At 44.4% G+C, this 18,827-nt stretch overlaps 1 non-coding gene across 1 annotated transcript; it reads right to left on the minus strand.

Annotated features, from left to right (window-relative positions):
• Window positions 1-18,140: 18,140 nt before the first annotated feature.
• TRNAN-GUU (transfer RNA asparagine (anticodon GUU)) lies at window positions 18,141-18,214 on the minus strand. The gene has a single exon. It is a non-coding gene; the product is annotated as a tRNA-Asn (tRNA).
• Window positions 18,215-18,827: the final 613 nt, after the last annotated feature.

The following is an 18,827-nucleotide window of genomic DNA, read 5'->3' on the forward strand; positions in this document are numbered from 1 at the left end:
AGTTGTGTTTGCAACCAAGTAGTGCTCAACAAATAATGTAAATACATTCATATGTGAGAAAGATTTTAAATCTACGCATGTAAAACTCTCCCGTGATATGCCTGTGTGCTCATCTGACCACAGAACTGGAACAGTTTATTATTGCTACTACAACTCTGACCAAGAGCTACTCACGACAAGTATCAAATGTTTTATCCATCACATAATAATTAAAATATAGAGATATTAGTTAAAGAAATCGAAAAAAATTGTTAGTCTTGTGAGCTGAGATCAGTTATTACACTATTTACATACACCAAATAAATTTTAAAATTATTTACTCAGCTTCATTATTAAAACATTTTTCAAAGCCTATTGGTTGGGGGTTTTTTTTGCAGGGTTTACTTTTTTCTGTATTAGGGCTGATTTTTTTGGAGAAATGCTTCTTAATAATGCTCCCCAGATAGTAAACAAAAAATTTTTAAACATTCAACTCCTATTACTCCCCAAGAAACACCTCAGTTTTCATAGGCTTCTGCCACAAAAACATTTTTTTATACTGACCATTGACATGTTGGAAAGGATCAGAAGTTAGATTTGCAGCCTAAATTGGCAAATATATACCATATTTCTACTCATTATATGCCAGTCTCTGCTATTTAAGCATTGAGTATTGGCTGAGAGTTTTGGATGCTTCTCTGTAATAAACTAATATAATCTGAAATACTGACTAGTCTGGAAATAACACTTTTTCTTTTCCTATGTTGTGCCTTTCAGTCACAGCTAATAACTGGAGATCAATTCTTAAAATTAGCCCCTTGGAAAAGATTGTGCCAAACATCTGCAGTTACAACATCCAATAGCACGGGCTTTCCTCAAAGACCTCACTCTTCTCTGCTCTCTTCTGGTCCCCACACTTACTGGGCATCCCTAGGAAGGCAGCTAATTCATTTGTACGAGACAACCCCCCTAGGTTAATGGTGAAATGCACTTTGTTCAATGATTTGCAGGAGGGATGGTCCACACTGAGGTCAGTAATGCTATTTTGGGCCCTGAGGCAACTGTGCAAGAAAGTGTCTCTAAGTGAGGGAGCACCAATTTGTTTTATTTTTCTCAGGAGCAGAAGCAGCAATAGGAGCTGAAACACACTCACGTCCATCAAGCTGGACTCCTCAGTGCAGGCAAGCACCAGGCACAGTCCCAGGCTGAGCTGCTTCCTGGTAGAGGCATCATCATTCCTGGGGGTACACGGCTCCATCACCCACAGCAGTGCGGTGTTTCCACCACCCACATACTCCCTGGAGAGCTGTGCCACTTGCTGAGAGCTTCCAAAATAGCAACTTCCCAACCCATAACATTAAAAGTTTTTGAAAACATTTGCAACCAATTTTATACTTAATTAATCCCAGATTTGCTTTATTCAGTCATTTGTTCTATAACTTTTAAATCTTTTTGGTTTAAAGTTTAAGATTTTTTTCTAAATCACACATAAGCTTTAACTGTAAATAGGTTAATTGCAGCTCTGATCTTCCTCCAGCATCTGCCAGTAAAGACAATTTTTAAACACCAAGGCCTAACGTGGATCACAGCCTTCCAAGGTAGGACCGGTCCCGTGGTGCTGCCAGCAGAGAACCCCATGCCAAATCATACAGCTAGTAAATAGTATGGCATCCATTCCTCAAAAATTTCCATAGCAAGAGTTTTAGGAAGAAATCCAAATACCCCATCAGTAAATCTCGCAGAGTAGGTGATACATTTACAGTCGCCAGATATTTCAAATTACCTTTCTCTCACATATGGCTACGCTCTACAAATCCAAAAGTTACGCAAACTAGATATGCTACAAAGTTTGAAGCTATCCTCTCTCCTCTGTTCAAAACAAATGTAGAAAAATTGTATGAAAAGATCATCGGGGTTTTTTTCTCAACAAGAAATTACTATTCATGCTGCTCTTTAAAAAAAAATATCTCTACCAAGAAAGAGAAATAAGTTGTTGTATGAAAAACTGTCTATCTTGAGTTTCATGCCAGGCTTCTCATAACTTTGGAGTACAGTTTTTCCAACAATATCCATTTCTCTGGCTCACAAGCACCTCTTATGGCTCTTACCTTGGCCATGCAAACAATGAAATCTCAGTTAAAATTAAGCTCCTGCTCACCACGGACCAGTTACTGATTTTCTTCCTTCCTTTACTCTATGAATAGAGCAAACATGATTTCAAAAACATTTGGAAAGAAAAAAACCTGACCTGTAAAAAAACCAGCTACAGTGAATTGTAGATATCAACACCAAAAAGATAGCCCCATTTTGCCTCCATTTCTGGTGACTACTATAACTGTGTTGAGAAATGGGTGGTCTACATTCATGGAAAAAGGTCACAGAAACACCACTGCACCTTGAAGAACAGCTGGGATCACAGACATCCTTGGCAGCTTAATGCACCTATACTCAGCGCTAGCCCTGGACAAATGAATTCATACTGCAAAACCAGAGGTACCCAACTGTGTGATGTGCTGGTATGTCCCAGACCGAGGCAGCAGGTGCCACAGGACCTATGGGCTGTCCTTTGCAGAAAATAATGGCCATTTTACCTAAAATGAGAGTTTAAACCCCCCTTATGTCAACCTGTGATATGTGAATTTATGCCCAGTAAAATGAAAAACCATCACGTGAACCCCAAGTTAATTGTCTGCCTGGTATTGAAAGCAAGCAGTGATTCATTTATTACTGCAACAGATACTAGCAAAACCCATTTATGCATTAGAATTCTCTCAGTGCCTTAAACTGACTTTCAGAAAAGCATTCCTAGGTAGCACACAGTAAAATGAATAGTTGGAAATTTTGTATCTGACATACAGAAATCATGCTGGTCTATAGTACCTTCAAATTGTTATTAAATATTATTATAATTCTTTTTAAAAGCCCACACTGCAATTTCTTGAAACAATGATATCACTATCATTTAGCATCATCTGCGGCTGCTGGTAGGAGACCGCGCTTAGAGAGCGCAGATGCTGATGAGCGGCTGGCTCAGAGACCAAAGCGCGATCCATACACCCCTGCCTGTAACAACAACCAGGGTGAGATTTCCCAGACCACATCCAAGCACTTGGGATCAGAGATCACTTGTCATTCATTACACACATCGGAGAAAATGCCTACTCCCTGAAAGCACTGTTGCGTTCTAGCAGTTTTCTTTCTTCAGTAGCACACCCTAACAGCCGCTCGGGTTTTCAATAGCTGTTGTCTGTGTTCTGCAAAAACCACCCTGTCTCTTTTAGGCAAACCTGCACCACAAACGATTAGACCAAAAGTATTAGCCTGATACAGTCACATCAAGCTGAGTTAGTCTAACTCCATACACAGCAGCATACATACAAAATCCACAGCATTCAGAAAATCTCACTGCAATCTTGATATTAATCAGGATCCACAACCCTGTGCCATATATGCATAATTCTCCACCTTAAATAAATTTGAGTCCTATACAGGGATGAGACTTGCAAATTCTCCTCTTTCTTTCATTTGAAGGGGTGTGCAGGGCTAGACATAAGAGAGTCATAAGGAAGGAAATTTAACCTGAGTTTAAAAAAAACACAAGAAGGAAAACTGCAGACCTTGTATCCAGAAAAAATATATTATGGCATTCTCATAAATAATGACTTTTTGAACCTGTTCCAAAATTCACCAGAACTCATACTAGTTTTTTCCTGAGTTTAGGCACTATGTTTAAAGGCTTGTAGAATAGTTACCCAAGGACTTTAGTAAAATCCCATTGTTTTAAAGTTAGTTTTGACTAGTCACTGGAATCTGGCCGCAACCTTTTTAACCTAGCATTAAAAGTTAAAAGATAAGTCAGTGGGCATTTAACATACATTATTTCTCTCCTTACTGCAAGGACAACCCACAGCATGCCTGCCAGTTCAGTGCCCGTGACCTCCAGGAGAAGCACTGCTTCCCCAGCCGCCCTTCCTGCGTGCTGCGCTCCTGGCACAAGCAGTTGTCCATCTCCTGTCTGCAGTTGACTTTCAAGGCAGGTTGCTTTACGCATCAGTGAGACACATGACCTCGCATATGGCCACTTTCCTCTCTGACATTTTGACATCATCATTTAAAGGCTGTTGTTATCGTGGCAGGTTCTTTAAAGCTGGAACAAAGAAACAGCACATTTTTACTTCTTAGGAGGAACATTTACTGAACATCCTGCAACCAGTCAACTCCTAATCTGTAGAAACAAGTGTCTCATGCTCTGGGGAAGGCAAAGGATTTATGGTCAGTTACTGTACAAATCAAGGAGAAGGAAAAGCATATAGAGCTTGTTGCTGAAATTGGCAGTGAGTGCAATTAGAGATGAATGATAGCAGTGGTACGAACCAAGAATCACCAAAGAATGGAGTATTGGGAAAAAGGAAAGGTAAAATATGCCCTTTTATTAAAGAGAAAAAAAAAAAAAGTATTCACATTGCGTTCAGGCCTCAAGCTGTGCTGACAAGATGCCCCTAGACAAAGACTATATATTACTGAAACCAATGGACTGGGAAACACAAAACTTAAAAAAAAAATACCACACAGGCAAAGACTGGTAAGCTCCCTTACACATCTACCCACATACACAACAGACTGAGTAATCAAGATCAAGCGCCTCTTCACTTCAGCTGTCACATACAGAAGGAGGAATACCCCATGGTCCTGCCACAGCTCACACAAGTTTCAAAGATGCAGCTGTGGAGCTTTTGGAAAGTCCACAGGCTCCGAAGGAAGGCCTGGGAGGTTCCCATGCTTCCTTCCAAGCACGGATCTCCCAAACCCTCTCTCGATTCACAGGAACCTGAAAGGAGGCAGCTGACTACATTTTAACAAGGAAATCCTGGTATCTCAACTTCTTGCTCTGTGAATGCCACCCAGAGTCGGCAGCTGAACAACTGAGTTTGCTCTAGCAGGCATGTTGCTGCCAGGTGCCAGATGCACTGAATTCAGCACAAAATATTGCAGCAACAGCTATTTCCATTCAAAAACTGGGATGAGGTACCCTTCATGCAATAACCCTCAGGTTTTCAGAGTTCCTTATTTTTTTGCCAGATTCCAGCAGCAGCAATATCACCAGAAAGTGAAAGAGATGAGCTCAGACCCCACTCCCAGCCTCAGGGGATTCAAACCAGCTTCCCAGAAGAACCCCCTAATTGTCACCCTGATCTAGAGGGGCTTGTTCCTGCATGAAGCCTTTCTTAAAGCACCTGAAAAACTTTCGGGAGCAGTGAACTCAATGGAGGTGTGCTCAGGAGTTGCAGCTTATCTGTGAACCATGACCCATGAATTCAATAGGCTTCGTGCCTTCAGTAAAAATTCTGGTCCATCTTTAATTATCATCTGCTGGAGTTCACTTGCTTAGTCCAATAAAGATAATGGCTCAAGGAGATAAAGAAGGATGCTAAAACTTATTTTAACTGTTTTAATTCCTGTTTAAGGAGTAAGAATTCTACTGTTCTTGAAAAACAACGGTCTCTGAGACCCTCTCCTATATTATTTTTTATGCTATTTTAATAAATGAAATCAATTATTACATCTAAAATTTTGCTAACAGTTTTACTGGAGGCATGCAGCATAAAGGACTTTTTCCTGTTAATTCAGACTACTGTTTTTAGTTTCAACATTTTCAAAATATTAACAATTTGTATTAAGCACAGACACGTAGAATTCAAGTTGCTGAAATAATTTTTAAAACTTTATTTTAAAATTATGCAATTTACCTTTCTATAAATCTGATTTACCAGGAAAACATGAGAAAAGGAGATTTTCTACAAAGTATCTCCAGGGATAATTCTGGCCCTTTCAGGTGCATTTTTAATGCTAATAAGTGTAAGGTAATACGGCCTAATTTAAATTCAACCAAGCACACGCTTGCTAAAATGAACATGGAGAGTCCTTATCAAAACATCAATATTATTTTTTTAAAAAGCATTGCATTTTTAAATTTCAAAGTTACATTTAAAAGCACAAGAAAAGCAAACTGTAGATGGCATGCAAACCCATATTCATTCATGACTATGTTATTTCTAATGAGAACAGGTAACGTAAATCTATAATTGTATTTTGAGGTTATCTTTCAGCAAGCACCCCTGTCCTTAAGACCAAAACTGTGTCTGCAAAAATTTATCACTAATTTATGTTGACATTAGTAATTAAAACATTTGCATAGAAATGTTGATATTTGTCATATCGTTTTCAGGTGCTTTGATACCAAAATAAAGAACAAAATCTAGTGAAAATAACTACTACTCTATTGCTTTTCAGTATGTTTAATGACTGCGTTTCTGAGCACTGTCATTTAGCTAGACATACAGGAGCTATGAAATGCAATTTATTGCCTATAATTAATTACACTCACAATCGTTTACAAGGAAAAAATTGTACCAGTAAAATGGAGATCTTTTAAAAAGAACTATGTATTACTGCAAAATGATAGGCTTCTCTCGCGGTTTCACTACTGCACCTTGACTAAGAAGTTTTTTGTTCAAATAGTGAATTCCCTGCCTGGGCCCATCCCAGCTCTCCTGAGAGCTCTGACTTCAGACTTGCTGCGAAAGCTGCGTTCTTCAGTAGTGTAGTGTTAGCAACACCCAGGATTTTGCTGTGTGTCCTGGTATAGCTGTGGTCTTGTTTTTAGTTTTGTTTTGTTTTTAAGCTTCTGGGCTTGGAACGAAGCGATTATATGAAAAATTCTGATTCCTTTTAACACAATAAATTTCCAACTTCACTGGAGAAAAGGTTGAAAAATTATTTTTGTAAAATCTTAGGGATGCAAAAGGCAAACAAAACCAAGGTTTTTTCGAGGCTGATATGTTGAGTTTGTGTCCTGTTTCATACCTGTAACGCTCAGCATTGACAATATTAATAGTGGGATTTTATATTAAATGTTAAACACAAAAGAGCAGTCACCCGTCAGAACCAGGAGAACTTCACAGGTTAGTAGAGCCGAGTTCCTCCTGCATCCCTATTAATAACTGGCTACAAAATCCACTGCTTATATAAATCGTTGTGAAACAGGGAGGGGATTAAGTAAAGTGAGGGCTTTGTTTTGGTGAATTGGTTCAGTGGAAAGCAAAATGGTAGTTAGTATCAAACCACTTATTCAAGAGGGTGAATTGGGACAACATAAATCCCCCAAAGCAGGAAATACATTTCCCAAAGGATTTTTTCTTTTTTTTTTTTTTTTCACCTAAGGTTATAATTTATTTTAAAATGTGATTCCTGACTTCCCCAGTGCAAACCCTGGGCAATGTCGAGCACTGCACTGTTGTCCTCTTGAGTCTGTAAACAGACCGAATTAAACAATAGCATCGTGAAGTGCGAACTTTCTCCATTCATCTTAATGGACTGTTAATTATGACCACTTAAATGCCCACAGTGTTAACCCTTTCACTGCTGGCTGGATTTCACCCAAAAGGGCAGTTTATAGATGTTGATTTATCCACAGGCAGGTAGATGTAAAACTCACAATTGATACACAGTTAAGTGGACTAAACGGTTAATAAAGTTGTGAATAATGATTATGCAGCCAGCTGAAAAATCTAATAATCATCTTGTGAAGCTTATTCTTTTCAAGGATTCGAGCAAAATGATGCTTTCAGTGTCAACACTGCAGTGTAATTGTTTGAGGGTTGTAGAGATTCAAATAGGATGGTGTTGTTTTTGTACTGCATTTTCATGTAGCAGAAGGCTGGTAAAGTGTAGTTAACTGGCTGACACTGCACATCCTAAGTGCTGTGGCAACATGTAATGTCAGGATATGATAAGGCTAGTTGTCTTTTTTAAGCTCAGATATTTCTACAAAGCTATATAAGAAATTAAACAATTTTTAAAAGCCAGGTAAATCTTGGGAAAAATCGTCATAGATGTTATTTAGTGCTGGCTATAGGCTTATGCTATTAATGGAATTAACAGATATTACGAATTGAATCCATTTTTGGCCATAAATATTATAGATACATTTGGAGGAGGGGACAAAAATCACAAGAGCTTTTGAAGAATTTAACAGAACAGAACAATATTTGGAGTACAGTCCTGACAGGAATTACATTTTTAATATCGTATGCACTCCATAAATAATTTCCACGAGTATTTGAATCAAAATAATTTTGTACTACTAATTTAAGCTATTCAAAAGCTCTAGGGCTAGTTTCTTGTCTCTCAAGAAAATGGGTCTGGTGTAATATAGACTGCCTTAGATTTCATTAAGCTTCCCTGGTTCCCCACATTCCCACTGGCATCCCTGGCATTTGAGGAGCGCCTTATAGCCAAAAGGGACCGTGCCCATTTTTTCTGTCCACACCACAGGTTTTTCAGTGGTTCCTTCCATCACATCCTATGGTTGTTTTATGCTTGCACAAATCCCAAATTGTGAACAAGATATATTATCAACCCAATGTTTGCCTACAATTTTGTTTTTAATACCTGCATTACAGCAGCCACTTGGGGGTATATGGTAGGCTGGCTAGCAGAAGGAAAAGCAAGAGTTCACAACATACAAATCCCTCTTAGGTACTTTCTCAGTCTGTGCTGGTGGTAACAACCACTGCCCGCTGCACTGCCACTGGCTACCCTTGCAATGCGGATACCCATTTTTGCAGCGTAACTCTTGTTTCCAGAGTGCATGAAACAGCCAACACGCCACTCCGCAACAGTTAGAAAACAGCAACAGATCTGTCAGGCAAAGTAGCTCTGAACACAGAAACCATTTTCCACAACCCTGAGAACCCAACAACTATCTGTGCTCAAGTATGGGGTCTGTCTTCCCTGTTTAAGCACTTTAAGGTATCAATATTTTTTTAAAATAAGAAGTAGTTGTAAATGAGCAGTCAGGCCCATGTGGTCAGCATGAAATGCTGGCAAGAACAACAGTACGTGGGCCAGTGCATTGGGTCTACCACCACTCTTGAGACCCCCCTGATAGTTACCATAGAGATAGTAGGAGCCACAAAGAGCTTCGATCACATTACTGGCTGGGAGGGGGTCAATTTGTATGCGCGAGCCCTGCTGGGATTGAAAGAATGCAGAGGAGGACAGGAAAGATAATAGAGAGAAAAATAAGTGAAGGGAGAATACAAGAAATGAGAAAAATGAAAGAAAGAAAGGAAAGGGGGGAGGGGGTGGGGTGGACCAAAGGGAGCGAGGGATCTCGAATCAAAAAAGCCATCAGAGAGACCAGGGGAAATGAAGAGAGAAGGAGAGAGAAAGCGAGTAAGAAAATTCATCTTGTGCAGACAGTGCTCGTGTCACTGCCCGACAGGAACCACCACTCCAGAGGAGCTGGCCCAGCAGCATGGCCAGCCGCGGGGGCAGCGGGGATGGACAGATGGATGGATGGATGGACAGACCGACAGATGGACGGACGGACGGATGGATGGATGGATGGATGGATGGATGGATGGATGCCTGCGGCACCTGACCCACACCAGGAAAACTGCTCCAAACACCCAGTGGAGCAAGGAGAGGGAATCACAGTGGGCAGGGGGGAGGTTTGCTTTCATATGCTCACAGGTTAGCAGTCGAAGCGTGGCGCTGACTGAGCAAGCACCACAAAAGCAAACAGGTTGGTTTCTTCTTTGGACTCCTTAACCCAGGGCACTGAGGGCTTGGGGCTGGACAGGTTTGCCTCTGAGAGCTGTGATTGCCATGGGCTGGTGGGCCTGGAGCTTCAGCAGCTGCTCTGGGTCAACAAGAGAGCCAAGGCAGCCTCCATGGCCCCAGGTGCTGTGTGCTCACCTGTACTTACCCTGCTATATTGCTGTATATGCCTTCAAAGACACTGGCAGACCTTTCTAAACTAAGACTTCATGTAGGTCCATGCTCCAGAAAGGCTGAGGAGAACACTTCGAATTACTATCTAAATCGGCAGAGTATCCAAAATATCAAACCCTGGAAACAAGCCCTTATGGATATCTAAGTGGCTGGTGTATTGTCTGCCAAGAGAAATCCTTGCAAAGTCAGCAAAAGAGAGGCAATATGATTCAACACATATCAATAATAGTTAAAGAAGAGAGTCGTATTTGGTGGCAGGTTCATCAGACCTGTACCTCCTGAAACACAAAGGTAACATAGAATGTCCTGCTTCAGCGGTCTCATCAATGCCATAGCATCCCTTTGTGCCACAGCAGCTTGCCTTGCAGGCCTTCCCAGGACACGCACGGCTTCATAGCCTTGCACCGATACTCAGCTTCAACACTGGGATGTCAGTATGTCAGCAGAGGAATGCCCCAAAGGCTGGCAGAGCAGCAGGCTGCTGTACCACTCCGCAGCCTCATGGCTGAGTGGCAGAAAAATTTTTCCTGGGGAGAATGACAATCTGCTGAGTTTTTCTGAGATGCACCTTTTCTTCCTAGTAGGAGCATCACAGTACTCCTCACCTTCAGGGCCATCAGACTAAGACAACATCCCCTACATTTTCTTACAGAGAAACAGATTTAACTATGTTCAATGAAAATCAGCAGATTTCAGAGGGCAATATCATCCCCAATTACCAATAGCACCCACTGGCCTGACTGCAGTACCATGTGCTCAGTATATTATATAGACCAGAATAGAACTGATTATGAAGGTGTTTTTTTTTAATGAATTAACATTATTTTTGTATCATTCCCCTTTCCAAGCCGACTGTCAAACTGACCATAAATTAGATTTCTCCCTCACATTAAAGCCAAGTTACCCCTGAGATCAACAGCATTGCCTTTGAGTTAAAAGCACAGATGTCTGAGTAACAGTAAAATTACTGAAGTATGTAAAAGCCTCTAGAAATTCTGCAAAGCAGCTTTTCCATATATAGCAATGTCACCATTTTAAGGCAAATACATTGTGATTTTAGCTTAAAAAGCCCTCCAAAGCAACACAAACTAAATTGAAAACACTTTCGGTTCAGAGGAATATACTCTTTATATAAAGCTGTAAACTATAGCACGAAAATGGCACGTATAAAATTGCAAAGTGCCCTTGTAGGAAAACCCAAAATGTTTTATGCACAATTCAAGCTCCCAAACTGTCCTGTGCGTTAGAACTACTCTTCTTTTTTTTCCGTGCAATTTATAATACAGAATAATTTTTTAAAAAGACAGCGTCAACCCAGCCGCAGAGAAACTCAAAGATTTCAAATCCTGTTTCCAAGCCTTCCCCTTCACTTATCACCACCCCACATGTAGGGAGGAGATCCTCCAGTAAGCCAGTCCAGTAGTTTCCATCCAAGCACAGCCCAGCCTCAGCAGCCTCATCTCAGACTGCTGAAGTCATTAAGATTTTTATGAACATCCACTAGCCAGATGAGTCCTCATTGCCAGATCCCTTACAATTTTTTCCACTACAAGAAAACTTTCCAAAAGCTGGGTAATAGGCCCCAAACAGTTCTTCCTGCACTAATGTGAACTGGAAACTAAAAAACATCCAGCAGGTAATTTGTACAAGTCTCTTAAATCTTGAAAATGAGGCTATTCATTTTCTAATAATAAATCTTTACTGCAGCTAATCTTATCTCCTTTCCACAATAAACTCCTAATTATTACCTTTCCAGCCAGCATATCTGTGATTTTAAAATTGTGTGACAGCAGTAAAAGCAAGTGCTGGCTCTTAGGACTGAAGAAAGGAATACAGAAGATCCTTTTTTTTTAAGCTCTGAACAACATGATATAACGGAACAAGTTACAAGCTGGGAGCAAACTATTCATACTAGAGACATCAAGGACAGTCACAGCTGCTCCTGCGCTCTGGGGAAGCTCCACCTTCTTCTCAGCGAGACCTGCACTGCCCAAATGAAAATGAAAGAGGAAAAGTACTTTTTTTTTTTCTTTCATTTTGACTTAGACTAGGTCAAACCCAGAATCCATTACTAAACACTAAAGGCAAATGAATAAAACATTTTTGCAAGTATTTGTCTAAACTCAGAACTTTGCACATCATTAATTATGAGTTTTATCTCTCATTTGTACTGGAAGTACCTCAGGGCCAGCAACCCTGTGAGGCCCAACAGTACCAAGCACAGTGTGTGTAATGACACAGACCTTTTCTCTATCACTTTCACTCTGCTGAGGCTAAGCAAATTACGGAGAGCATCTGCAAAGCTAATTGTTGAGTTTCAGAAAAAAGCAATGTCAGATAAACTGTGTCCCAAATAAAACTGAAGATCTGGATTTTGAATAGCAGCTCCTTGTCAGTCCTGTTCTCAATCAAGCCATAGAAGAAATATTTAGAGAAGTGATATGAACAACAAATCTGTCTGAGAAAACCAGAAATGTTTGAAGGGAATCTGGTCAAGGAGACCAAAACTGATCCCCCCAGTTCTTCTGCCATTTTACTGCACCACTTTACAGTCACCTTTTAAACAGTACAATGGATTTAACTGCACTGGTTTTTAAACAGGTGTATTTACAAACAGCACTCAGCTTGTTAAACCAATTACTCCTTACCAATTTATGCACTACTCTAATAAGCACTTGAGAGTTGTTTGCAGAGCCTGGTGTGGCAATGACCCAGCAAGAAACCAGAATATCCTGTCCATTCAGACTAAAATATGAAATCGCTGGTCCCTTTGGCCTCAGTTATTTGGAAGTTGCCAGATATTCCTTGCCCTTCTGGAAGGCGTGGATAGAAGTGTTCCCACATCTTTCCCTGCCTGTTTACCTATTAAGGTGCAATCCAGCTCTCAGGTTTTTGTCACTGAAGCTACGATGATGATAAAGAAATATAATACTTAACTGAAAAAAAAAAAGAAGGCTGAGCCTATCTCATGTAACAATGCTTTAGGTATATTAGGGCAAATGAACTTTATGAATAAAAGCTTTATTCTTTACAGGAAATATATGATACTCTTGTTTCTCTTCTCCTGTGAATTCAGTTCTTTCAGACAAAATATATATTTTGAGTCATCATTAAAAAGACTTTTTTTAACTTTGTGTGCTTTGGCAAGCAGATAAGTTAATTTATTTCTTCTATTTATTTCTACCAAATTTCTTCATCATTGACATCTGATGGACAGAATACAGAGCTATACCTCCTTAGTCCTTCTTTGCACCCTATTTCCTTTCTGGAACCCTACATACCTTTCCCACGTAAATCGGAGTTTCATGACACTTAAATGCATTTCCTTCAGCTTTCAACAAATTTGATACGGCTTTCCTCTCTGGGCCTTATAGCAGTCCCCATATTCCCAGTATTATTCAATCTGGTTGAAATCTTCCTGTTTCTTAGATAACACTAACAATTTGAGCTGAGTATTGCTTTCATTTTTAGAAAAAGAACCTGCCCATTAAGAAGCCAGCGCCTCCTTTTCTAGGTTATTGTCTCTAGTCTATGCATTTTTTTCCTCACAAACACGAATTTGTAATTTTAGCCTCTGATGGAGCTTGTCATTTGCATTTTAGCAATTTTGCTCACTCTGCTTTTCACAAACACTGTTCTTTTGAGATTCCTACATGCTCCAATTGTAAAAAATGACTAGGAAGCTGCTTGACTTCATCGTGCTTTTTGATCCAAATAGTCTCAAGAAATACTGTACAAACATCAGGATGCCTATGAAACAGATGCTAAATATATTTTAACATATCAATCCACAGAGGAAGGTATGGCACTGCGAAATTAAAGGAAAAATGTTCAGACACAGAGAGTAAAGCTGTAGCAAGGTACTGAAATAATCAGGAACTGCATATGCAGTACCTCAAAATTTCCTTGAAAAATTAGGAACTTTAATAAGAACAATACAGTTCTCAAAAGGAATCTTATCCTTAGCAATTAGGAGTAGAAATGCTGCCCAAACTGACATCAAAGAAAACACTACGTGAATAAAATCAAGCAGTTCTGCTTTGCAATGCTATTCTTTAATCTTCAGACAATGCTCTCCAGTCATCCCAGCATTATTTTTATTAGCTGTCTTTGGCTTTCTAAAGTGCGTTGTTTCTGACGAGCTTATCTGCGAAGAAGTAGGTCCAAAGTAAGCAAACAGCAACGAGAAAATAAATAAATAAATCATCCCAGGGAAGGAGCCTTTCTGAGCCTGTGTAGCTGAACCACTGACTTATTGTCTCTGCTCTCACCACCACCCCCTTCAGTCAGTTACTCCTTTTTTTTAGAAAAATAATTAGTTTTTAAAATTTGGGAAGGCCTAACCAACACTAACAGCCTTACAATTCTCAGGAAAAAAGAAAAGGCTATTTTTGTAGTTACATGAAAACAAAAAGCATCTGAAATCAGCATGGTGTATTTGTTTTCACCATCAGTTTGAAGGGGGAAAAAAAAGAGGAAAGAAAAAATAAAGACAGCTGTTAATCCATTTTAGTAAAAGTGGAAAAAAAAATCCTGGGGACTTTCTAAGCCTAATTTCAGCCTAGAGTGGTTTTTATGGCCAAACAATGAATCCTTAGAATAATTGGTTCATATCATGAATACACAACAAACTCTGAACCCAGGGCCTGATCCAATTTCCAGGGCAGTCGGTAGGAATACCTCCTTTGACTTCGGTGACGGTAGCAATGCAGAGTATCATTAAAAATAAAAAATCTTTACAAATGTGTTCTGGGCGACCACAGACTAATTGTTTGTTTATGTGCGTGAGCTCTAAAAGTGTTTTTGCAGCGTTACATGTGACTTATATTGTTGCAAACAAATCAATATAAATCGTGGGTAAAAAAAAAAAGCACCATCACTTAGAGAGGTACTAAATTTCCAGACCACGGTATTCAGGCTATGATTATTTATTGCCATTGTACACAGATGAAAGGCTGTGGCGTTCCTTCCAGTTTCATTGCTTCGTGCCAGCTGAATTCTGCGAGAGGGATGGTGTTAGAAATGGAAGGCTACAGTAATGTTAACTATGCTGTTTCCCTCCAACATCCATTTTGTTCCAAAGAAACACTTGCCAGAGATTAAAATATTCAAGATGGCTGTTTTCTGCACCCTTTCTGCGAGCTCTACAGTTTTTCATGTTTCGAATATTCCGGGTCGCCGTCTTTATTAAGGCGACCAATATTTTATTCCCCGCCTTATCTGCCTCCCAAGTCGTTAAATATCGGCGAAAGTTCAAAGGGGGTTGCTTAAAAACTGCTTTATTTCCAGCCCGGACACCGCCGCAGCCCTCCGGCCGCCGTTTCGGCTGGATGCCGCCCCTGCACCGCGGCTCCCGGTCGCAGCCGGCCGTGGATGCGCCGCACCCGGCGGCGGTGCGGGCCGCCCCCGCGGCGGGACACGGCCGGGCGCGCAGCGCAGCGCAGCGCAGCCCCGCTCGCCCTCCGCGGCCCCGCCGCCGGGGCAGGCAGGGCTGGGGCAGCGCCCGGGAACGGCGGCGGCTCCGCGGGGGCGGGGGGGGGCGGGGGGGGGGCGGCCCGCGCCCCGCGCACCCGCACTTCCGCGCCGGCCCCTCCCGGGCTGCAGAGGCGGGGCGGGGCGGCGGATGGCGGGGCCGGCGGCTGCTCCCCCCTTCCCCCGCAATCCCCGGGGCGCGGAGGGAGCGGCGGCGCTGGCCAGCCCGCCCACCGGGCTGCCCCGGCCCCGCGTCCCCGTCCGGCCGCCGCGGGAACAAAGAGCCGCGGCGCGGTGCGGTGCCGTGCGGGCTGTCGGGGCCCACCCCCGCACCAGCGGCGGCGGGCGCAGCGCAGCCGCCAGGTTGTCCTTGGGCCGGCCGGCCTCGGCTTCTGGCGGCGTCGGCTCTCCCCAGTGCGCTAGCAACGGGTTGGGGCACCGGTTAGAAATGCGAACGCTGGGACCGGACCCGGCGCCTGTTAAGAGGCCGCTTCGGACATGTCTGGTCCTTTTCCCAAAAGTATCAGATGACGCAGCCCCCCGCCACTCAGGACGGCGCCCATCCCACACTGCCTATAGATGACTGGATTAACGTCAGAACCGGGTGGTTTGTCTGGGGAATATCACGCAGCCACGAGAAGCGCTTGCCACGGCTGAGAACCGAAAGCTTCACTGACCCCCTACACGTTTTTTCCCACTTCATACAAAGAAGGCTTCGATTCCCTATCTTCTCCCAAAAATGTTTCAGGTTTCCCGTTTTCCACAGCCTCCGCTGTCATTAGTTCGTGAGCAGATGGGCTGAGGCGCTTCCCCACGCGCGCGCTTCCCGCCGCTACCAGACGAGCTCACCAGGCAGCGCCCCACGCCGCCGGGAGCTCCCCAGCCCTGACGGCGCGCGGGGGAGCCTCCGGGCGCCGCGCGGCTGTTCACACGCGGCACCTCTTTCAGGAGGTTTGGTGGTGCACATTTGCACCCCAACGTGCAACAGCTGGAAGGAGCGTTCACAAACCTCCTGGTCAGCAATACTCGCCTCTATAAAGCGCATCTGTGACTTGCTGAGGGGAGCAAGGCTCGCTTTATGGGAGCAGAACCGCTCGTCCTTCCTTCCCGAAGTATCAGTTTGGTGAATGTGAGCTCCTGAATTGTTACTGCCTTTCCGGCCATTGCTGCTTCACACTGACATGGTCAATTTTTTGTTGTTGTTGTTGTTGTTGATTGCTGTAAGCTCCCGATGCCTGCCTGGTAGCGAGGCAATCCCCGCACAGGCAAACGCAGATTTTTTAACACTTCTGTCGCCTGTGAGGCTTTGCTGGCGGCCGCGAGTGCGGGGCTGAATTCATCCTCCCGCTGCAAGCAACATGGAAATAGCAGGAGGGGGATTTATCTGAAGTACTCTTGTTGAAATAAAATTCCGCTCATCAGTGGCAAAATATTCGTGGGCTGAGTGTCGCTAACTGACGGGTGGGTCCCGCAGCCAGCTGCACCTTCCCTGCCGCCGGGCGCACGGCGGCCGGTTGCTCGGGATGTTTGACCGAGGTGTAAAAGGTGCGGGTGACAGAACCCCTCCGCGCCCGCCAGCTGCTGCAGATACAGCACGTCAACGATTTAGGGTTTATTACTTTCAAAAGATTCTTCGGTGTTTCTAAATACACGTCGTTTGTCCGGCATCTCAGCGAGCGAGGGCCAGATCTTGTCATCAACGGTAAATCAATGGCGTAGCCTGACCTTTAAGAGGGCTGTATCCTTTATTCAAGGAGAGCTGGAAAGAAAGATCTATGAAATACAGCTTCACCGGGAAGGGGGCATTTTTAATACGAATTCTCTTTTCTATAAACTGTAAATAGATCCTCGCGGAGTTGGCAGAAGTTGCTCTGGAAGGCGGCCGTATTTCACACGACTGAGACGCTCGTTGGAACCGGCTCTCGGGCTCAGACGGGGCGAAGGTGCCAACTTCTAATTGATACGTTTAGGCGAAGCTCCCGACGTAATTGCTTTTAACATTCATTTATGCAAAGCGGCTTCGTGCGGGCAGGGCGAGCCCGCAGAGGCAGCGCTGCCAGCCAGCGGGAGCCGGGCCTGCAAACACCTCCTACCCCGGCGGGAGAGGGACCGGCGGGCGCGGGGGGGGACACCGGGGGGGCACGGGGCGCCGGGCCGCTGCTGCGGGGCTTTTTCTCCGCGGCGGTCTGAGCGCCCGTCGCGAAGGCGAGGAAGGGGCGCTGCCTTCGCCCGCCGGGGAGGGACGGTATGGCCGGGCGCGCCTGCCACCTCCTGCGCTAAGAGCACCGACGATAGCGGCGACAGTCGTAGCCGACAATAATTATGGTAATGCCTCTCGCGAATGGCATTTCCCGCCCCGAGCCTCGGCTCCGACCCAGGTCGTCCGAAGGCGATAGCTCGAGTACGGGAGTGCCGTAAACGCAGCAAACCCTAATCGCTCGGCATCAACATTAATTGTCGTTATGCAAAGAAGGTATTTTCCTTTGCACCTTCCGGCATGGGAGCAGGGGGTAAAGAAACCTCCACAGGCTCCCGTCGTTGCCCGGCTCGGGACGGAGCCCGGCTGCCTCCCCGGAGCTCGCGGAATCCGCATCGGCCGGCGGGAACGAGGACGCGGACTCGGGGGGTCCCGCACACCCCCCCCCCCCGCCCTTGGGCAGGAAGGAGGGACACGACCCCGGCGCCCACGGGGGGGAGGGCGGCGCAGGAAAGGAGCCGTCCCGCCCCACGGGCGGGAGCTGCCCCCGCCGGGGCCGGGCGGCAGCGGTCCCCTCCTGGGGCCCCCGTGCCCAGAAACAGGCGGCGCCGGCCCGACCGCCAGCGCTAATCTCACATCCTCTGCGGCCCGCCGCCGGCACAAAACAACGGGCGGCCGCGCCAAAATGGGGACCCGTCCCTGGGTGGGCTCGAACCACCAACCTTTCGGTTAACAGCCGAACGCGCTAACCGATTGCGCCACAGAGACGCCCGGCAGCCGCTGTTGCCGCCGCGCGGCTCATGTGCTGCGGCGCTTCCCGTCCGGTGGCCCCGCGGGCCTCCGCGCACCCCGGCCGTGCCCGCGCACCTCGGCCCCCGAGCCATCGGCCCTGCGACGGGCTGAAAGAGGACGGGGAGAACGGCGGGAACGGCGCCTATGTTCTAGCAGATGTGAAACACTAATTCCCAAAATCACTGGTCAGGCAGCGTTCTTTTTCTGGGGAATAGATTCATGAATCAGAGTTAAAACAGCTTCTTGGCCGCTGCTAATTCACATGTACAAGTCAAAATGTAAACCCCAAATATCATTGCAAAATTGCCGTATTAATATATTTAAAAGGTAGTGTTAAGTGACTGCAGACAACAGTCAGACTGTGTAAAACAGGCAGCATCCCCTGCATGTATGTAAGTAAATTATATTTACCTAAATGACTGAAAAGGGCAGCAAAGAAAAGCTAACGTTCCCATTACAATTTTATTAAAATCCACTTCCCACGTTACCTTACAGTAAACCTATACCTACAGCTCCACCAAGTACAAATTTTCACATCCAAACCTGAGCAAATGTTTTTCCCTTTTACTTCATAGACCGATACCGTCTG

This window comes from Phalacrocorax carbo, chromosome 2 (assembly GCF_963921805.1).
Source record: "Phalacrocorax carbo chromosome 2, bPhaCar2.1, whole genome shotgun sequence".
Classification (NCBI taxonomy): domain Eukaryota; kingdom Metazoa; phylum Chordata; class Aves; order Suliformes; family Phalacrocoracidae; genus Phalacrocorax; species Phalacrocorax carbo.